Source organism: Rhinopithecus roxellana, chromosome 3 (assembly GCF_007565055.1).
Source record: "Rhinopithecus roxellana isolate Shanxi Qingling chromosome 3, ASM756505v1, whole genome shotgun sequence".
Taxonomy (NCBI): domain Eukaryota; kingdom Metazoa; phylum Chordata; class Mammalia; order Primates; family Cercopithecidae; genus Rhinopithecus; species Rhinopithecus roxellana.
In genome coordinates this window covers 33,419,143-33,426,204 of record NC_044551.1, presented here as the reverse complement: position 1 = coordinate 33,426,204, position 7,062 = coordinate 33,419,143, and the positions used below count along the sequence as shown (strand labels likewise).

The 7,062-nt window shown below is 61.0% G+C and overlaps 1 pseudogene across 1 annotated transcript; it reads right to left on the bottom strand.

Moving 5' to 3' along the window:
• Positions 1-2,550: 2,550 nt before the first annotated feature.
• Positions 2,551-5,378, bottom strand: LOC104672457 (annotated as a pseudogene). The gene is made up of 6 exons (XR_004056400.1): positions 4,689-5,378; positions 4,155-4,303; positions 3,577-3,858; positions 3,382-3,499; positions 2,920-2,988; positions 2,551-2,839 (listed from the first exon to the last, which is right to left on the bottom strand). The product of XR_004056400.1 is annotated as an ADP-ribosylation factor-like protein 6-interacting protein 4 (transcript).
• Positions 5,379-7,062: the final 1,684 nt, after the last annotated feature.

The window sequence follows — 7,062 nt, the reverse complement described above, 5'->3', positions numbered from 1 at the left end:
CTCCAGTGTGGCAGAGCCTCGTGCAAGCAGGAGAGAAAGGCCGTATCTTAATATCTGCGCCCCGGACCCTACCCACCTGATCGCCTGCCCTGCCTGGAGCCCAGGCCAGTGTTGTTTCCAGCCTCAGGCCACAGGCTGGACGGGCCTGGCCGCCTCTTCCGCTCCCTGCCATCAGTCAAGGCCGCCCGCCCACGTTTCTACGCCTTTCTACTTCTCAATCTGATTTCCATGAGGTTTTTATAAATGAGCAATCCTTGGCTGCTTCCTTTTCTTAACTCTTTCAGTACTGAGAGCAGCCCCTCCACACTGAAAACACCCAGCACTGTGACGGAGTCCAGCCTGGTTCTGGGTCCCGTGGGCCCTGCTCCTGCCCACTCAGCGAGGCATGGGCTCCTTGCCTCACCCGGCCCCCGGCAATCCCACTGAATTTCTACTCTGGGGTGGGTGGGGCACACACTTCGGTTTTTTTAATGCCAATTCCGTTTTCATGCCGAATCTAAGCCACAACTTACTTTGTCAGCTTCAGGGCAGGCAGCCATGACTTCATTTCTCGCCTGAACAAGGACCATGCTGTCCTGCACGCTGGGTCTGACCGTCTGCCCTCTCTCCCCAGCACCAAGCGTACCTTGGCTGTGGCGCTCAATGGCCAGCTCCAGTGGCCCCTCTGCTGCTCCTCGGCTTTCCCTGAGGTGGGAGGACCTGCCTGGCCTCAGCCTTTGTCCAGCAAACAGGCTACGTCCCCAAGAAGCTACGGCCGACCTGGGCCTGGCATTGGGCCGTGTGGACGGGGCTGGGGAGGTGCACAGAGTGATGTTAACTTTTTCTTGTGTGTAGATATGTACAGCCAAAGGGTCGTGTAAATGTTCTGCAAAAGTGGGTCTATACAGAGTGAAAGCTATTTATTTTGTGCAGAGAAAAATGTCTGGAGGGATGGAACCTTCAGGGTTTATTCATATTTAAGATGTAGCTTTTTGTTGTTGTTTCAGGCATTATGTATAAAGCAACGATTATTTTATGGACCAAGTTTTCATGTAACTGTTGCAGTGAAAGTGCAGTATCTGACACCCCTGCTCCCAGTGGGAAGTCGCTTGGCCCGACAATCACAGCCCCGGTCAGGGGCCCTGTGGCCAGTGCCTCCTCCACTCTCGGCCCCACCTCATCTTGTCTTGCCTGCTGCCTCGGTGACCAGCCATCCAGAGAAGCACCTGGAAGAGTCTTGGGCCCTCCTGCAATAAAGGCCGGGAGGCCCTGTGGGTAGTGGGCTCAGCCTCTCCCTAGGGGGCAGCTCCCCCACGGCTCCTCGCTCCCCACCTGCCTGCCCAGCAGCCAGCCATGCCAAGGACAACAGCAATAGTCCCCTGGGGCTCTCCCAGCGGCCCTCAGCCATAGATGGCGAGGTGGGCAGCCTGTCCCCCATGGGAAGTCTCTTCTGTATCCAGGTCTGCTTTCCTCCTCCCTTCAGATTCCTTTTGGCACATTCTCTTCTTGAGGAAGCACCAGCCTTTCTGAAACTAAGAGAGAGAGGGCAATGTCCTTTAAAAATACCAAAAATGTTTACAGAGTTGGGTGCTGAGCTGCAGGGCTCAGGCCTGACCAGTCATAACCAAAGGGTGAGGCAGGCCTTGCTGACTGCCACCCCCCAGGCCTGTTAGAATAGAAGCCTTAGTCCTACTCCCACCACACCCCCAGGCCCCAGGCCCCAGCACCTGCCTTCTCTTTGATTTCTAAAGAGGGATTCAGCAGAGACCCCCACCCCTCCCTGGCTCGGTCTGAGTCCCACTACCCGCCCCATCACAGCCTTCACGTCTCAGCCCCTCCTGTCTGGTCTGTCCATGTGCCATCTGTCTCTCTGGGCCATGTGTGAGCAGCATTCCCACTCTCCCCACCCGTCCCTGCTGTCCCCGCATCATTGGGCCTGAGTGTGCTCTGTATACAACGTCATGTCTGCTACACCAATTAAAGAAGCGGGAAGGTTTCCTTCTGGGTCTCTTTACTGCACTGGCAACCGTGGGGCATGGTGGGATGGGGGCATGGAACAGTAACGCTAGTGACACAGTGACGCCAACACATTCGTGCAGGGCTGACTCTGGGCCTAGCCTGATTCTAGCTCCTTCCTGGGCTGGAACTCAGTTTGCCCTCACAGACCCCCCGTCAAGCAGGTGCCGTGAGCCTCCCTGCCTAAGAGTGGAGGACACAGCTGGGCAGTAGGAGCCAGGCCTCCCACACAGGCCACCCGGCCCCAGCACCTGGCTCTGCACTGTTGTGATCTGTGGAATGAACATGGCAGGGGAAGCCATCCCTCTCCATGACTCAGTGCATGGCATTTCAGAGCCAGCTCTCTGGGTTTGGGGTTCAGCTGGCATGGCGTCTGGTCCAGGCAGGCTGACCTCAAGATGAGGAGGGCTCAGGCGCTGGTGTGGCCTGTGCTCACTACCACCAGAGGCCACCCCAACTTTTCCCGAAAGCTCCTGGAGCCCTTGTTTTTCCCTGGCAGTCATATAGCACCCTTCCCGTCCCCTCAGCACAAAAAGCCACAGAACAGAGAAAGTCTCTAACCAGAGAACCTTTAATAGCTAAGAAGTGTTGCTGCTTCAGATGGGGGTGCCGAGCAGGCCGGTGACCCCATCCTCCACCCCCTGCCCCTGAGAAGAGGCTGGGCTGGGCCAGAGGCCAATCCATGGGGGAAAGGCCACCAGCACCCATCAGGCTTCCCACTGGCACCCTGAAGCCTGCCCAGGCCGGGTCGCCAGCACTGTCCACAGGCCTTGGCCAGCCAGGGCCCTCAGGGAAGCAACCCAGCTCGCATCTGGAAGGCCAGGCCGTCCCCTCGGGTAGCTTGCTGGGGAAGAAAGCACACAGGAGGAGGGGAACATCACAAACAGAGCTTGGGGTGGATGGCAGGCAGAGGGCCACACCCACCTTGTTGATCTCTCTGTGTCGTTCTTTGGTTACATTTCCTCTAGGACCTCACCATCTCCCTTAATTAGCCTAGGGGTGGGAGGGTCTCCATTCAGCAAGGAATAGATAGCTCCCCTAATGCCAAAGGAGCAGAACCAGAAGCAGCCGGCAGAGGGGTCCCAGACTCCTGCCCCGCAGCCTTGAGTGGGCAGACCCTGGGCCCTCACCCACTCTCCCTGATGAAGGCAGCCGAGCTGGGCTCCACCTTGCCAGCCTCAGCCCCGTCAACAACAGCCCTTTGAAAAGCCTCCTCCAGGCCCTTCAAGCCCCTACAACTGCTTACTCCAAGTGATGGTATTTTTGCCCACATTTGGCCTTCTTCAGGCAGCAGCACCCCCGCCCGGCCCCGCTCCTCCCGAGAGCACACATCTTCCGCCAACACTCCCAGACCCCGCGGTGTAAGTCAGGCCCAGGGCTCCCCACCTGGTGCGCCCCGTCTCGGGGTCCACCACCTTGCGGATTATGCTCTGCCGGGCATCCCACTCCTCCTTGGTCATGGGCTTCACGGCCTGGATTCGGGACTTCTGCTCATCCGTCAGGACTGGAAGGGAAGATGGAGGTGGTGGCCAGGCCTTGGGAAGGGACCTTCTCCCTCTCAGGTACTGCGCGGCACAGTACCTGGGCCATCCTCTTCCTCCCCAGCTGATCGGTGCCACTGGTCCAGCGAGGGGCCCGGCAGAGCCTCCACCTGCTGTGCTTCCACCTTCTCCTTGCCCTTCTTCTTCAGCTTCTTCCTCTTCTTTTTCTTCTTCCTCTTCTTGTCCTTGTACTTCCCCCGCTTCTTCCGGCCATCACTGGAGGAAGAGGAGGACGAGGAGGAAGAAGAGGAGCTAGAAGAACTGGAAGAGGAGGAGGAGAAGCTGGATCGTGGTCTCCTCCGGGCCTTGTGCTTGCTTCTCTCTGTGATGCAGGGAGAAGGTGAGGCTAGAATGCCAGGAGGGGAAGAGGTAAACCTTCGTCCCCTACTCTGGCCTGGGGCAGGCACAGACCATCTACAGGGTGAGCGCCTCCTGCTGGACTTTCCACAACAGAGATGGAGCTTCCCGGAGGAGCCCCTTCCCGGCTCCCGAGGCGCCTGGCCCTCACATCTCAGGCCCGGATGCACAAAGGCATGACTGAACGTCCCCGACTGCTGCTCGCCCCGACTTCCCCGGGAAGTGGCTGCTCCTCCTCTCCCCGATGCCTGTGGTCCTCACCCTCCGCCCCGAGGGCCGTGCTGGCCTTGCAACCTTGGGATGCGGAGGCGTCCTTCCTGCTCTTCTTTCTTTTTTCCGACCCCCGTCCCGGGACCGGCTACGACTCCTCGAGCGCCTGCGGGAGCCGACGTGAGCCATGGCGCCGCGGGCTGGCGACGGGGAGGACGCGCTTGAGCCGAAGCCCCCGCAAGCCGGCCACGGGCGGGCTCCAAGGGCGGCTCTAGCGGGGTTGGGGCCTCGCGGCGCCCAGTACCCATCACCGCCCCGGGAAAATAAGCGACCCTCACCCACCCCCCAATGCTGGGGACTCCGGCTTCTCATGCCGACTCCAGTCCCAGCAGCGGCGCCTATTAAGGGCCCGCCCCCGCCCGGAGGCCCCACTCCCGCGCACCCGGCTCGGAGCCCCCTGGGAACCGGCGGCAGTCCGCCGCGAGTGGCGTCTGGGGCGCTTTCCCGCGCTCTCCTACCCTCCAGCCCCGCGCCCTCCGCGGCCTTGCCGCCTCAAGGGGTCCCCTGGGGCTGTTCCGTTCCCACCTTGCCAGCCCTGCGGGCCAGACAGCCCGCCGCACGCCTTCTCGAGAGGAAGCGGCGGCGAGAAGGCTTCCGGCCGGGGCGCTGCGCTGGAGGCTGTCCGGCCGGGAAGCGCGGCGCCGCTGCTTTTCGTTCTGACGCCCCAGGTTCCGTCTTGGGCGCGCCCACCTCCCGCAGAAGCAAGGAGGGGCAACGGGCGAGGCCGTGCCCTGCAGCCTGGCTCCGGCCCCCGAGCTCCGCAGCCCCTCAGCCCTGTGTCTGCCGAAGCTGCGCCCGCTTCCAAGGCTGCCCTTTCGGCGCGCTCCCGCAGCACCCACGCCCCCGGTGCCCTGGGAAGAAGGCGACCCTCGCACGCGCCGCCCTCCTCCTCGGCTGGTCCTGTCTTCTCCGTACGACTGTGAGCTCCAGAGTGAGACGCCCGGGTCTTTTCGACGAGCCCACCCAGTGACTCAGAGGTCGCAAACTCGTGTCCGTAAGAGCCAGAGAGATCTGGGCAGTGAGCGCGGGCATGGACCCAGGCCCATCCGGAGGGAAGCCGGGATTCTGCTCCAGCTGATCCGTGCAACGGGGGCATGGGGCTGGTGGCCCCACCTTCCCAGGGAGACCGAACTCAAGACTGAAATATGGAAGCCCCCTGATTTTCAAGTGTGTAACCCAAATCGTGGCTGTGCGCTTCATCCGATCTCAGGCCCCCAAGTGGCAACTCTTCCACAATAATGACAGCCGCAAACACAAAGGGCTCTTGCAAAGCACTTTATATAGATACATCAGCGTATTTGACTCTCAAAACAGCTCTAGGAAGTAGGTGCTAAATGAGGAAACCAAGGCACCAAAAGGCGAAGGCTCATCCAAAGCCACAAAGCTGGAAGTGGCAGAAGCAGAATGGGAACCCGGGCAGCCTGGTTCCTGGCCCTGCCATTCACCCCTCTGCCATCTAGAGGATGCTACAGGTGGCCCACCCGAGTCACTGGGGGTGATGCCTGCTGCTGAGGGTTCACATCTGTGCTGTCTCTGGAAGTTTCCCTTGGCTATTGGAAGGTACCCTGCCCTGGAGATAAGTGTATGGGAAGTTACCCCTCTCTGGCCTCCTCATCTGGGAGCTACCAACCGATGGTGTGGGCACACTGTGGTAGTGTGGGCTCTGCCTGGAGCTCTTTGCAGGCCCTGCTGAGGCTGGACTTCCTCTGAAGCCACCTCCTTGCCCAGCTGCTCCCTCCCCTCCCCTGCTTCCCTAACTCCCTTGCCAAAGCCTTATTCCAGACTCTGCTTCCGACACACCTGAACTAAGGCAGCCTGTTTATCCAGAGGATGACCCAGAAGCTGGCACAGCCTTGAGCCAAAAAATGCGGTAGGCTGCGGGGAGTTTATTTCTGCCCCCAGCCCAAGGCGAGGGAGCCCTCACCTGCCCTGCCACCCCCACACTAGGCCCAAGCGGCCTCAGGTGAGCGCACACACATCCACTGTGGTTGGCTCCTCTCCGGTGAAGCCATCACTGAAGCCCTCATCATCCACCAGGTCGGGCTCACAGCGGCACATGGGACAGAGGCGGTTGCGCACGGCAGAGGCTCGGAGCCAGACGACGAGGTTCCAACGCTCACCAGTGCCCAAGGGCCGGGCCCCATGCAGTTGGCCACCACGGTGGAGAACACCCTGGCCCACCACGTGCTCCACCTCCAGGGGCTCCGTCAGGGCTGCAGGTGCCTGCAGATGGTACGGCTCAGGCCTGGGCACTCACAGCTGCCCCAGGTCCTGCCGCGTGGGTTGCACACTCACCTGGAAGAGGCCCCCAAAATACAGGGCGCCCCCTGTGAAGACCTTGCCCAAGGCCACATTGAGGGTGAGCTCGGCATTATCATAGTGGCAGCCCACCTCGAGGTCCTGGCCCGGTGGCTGTCGAGCTGGCCCCCGCCACAGTCAGGGTACGGCAGGGCCATCACTGGCTGCAGGAAGCGCTCCCGCAGTGGAGCCCGGCCCTGTCCTAGGCACTCTACATGCCTATTCATTCCTTCCTCACAACCTCACAGAGAGATACTATTACCCCTTTACGGTGAGAAAACTGAGGCACAGAGACGCCGTCATTCTTATATTTGAGGATGCGGTGCGCGCCGTGCGCAAAACAAACGACCCTGGGGACGAACTACCCTCCTCCACTACCCCTCTTTGCCCACTGCTCCGTAGAGACAACAGCGGCCACTCACCGGCCGTAGTCCCGGTGCAGCTGCTGCTCGCTTCGGAAGCGCACGTGCAGCCCATAGCGCGCCACGTACAAGTTATCCGTGTAGAAGCAGGCGCAGCTGCAGAAGCGCCGCGGAGCCGCCACCGTCACCATAGTGAAGCGTCCACCGCCCTGCCCGCTTCCACAGGCGCACTTCCGGGT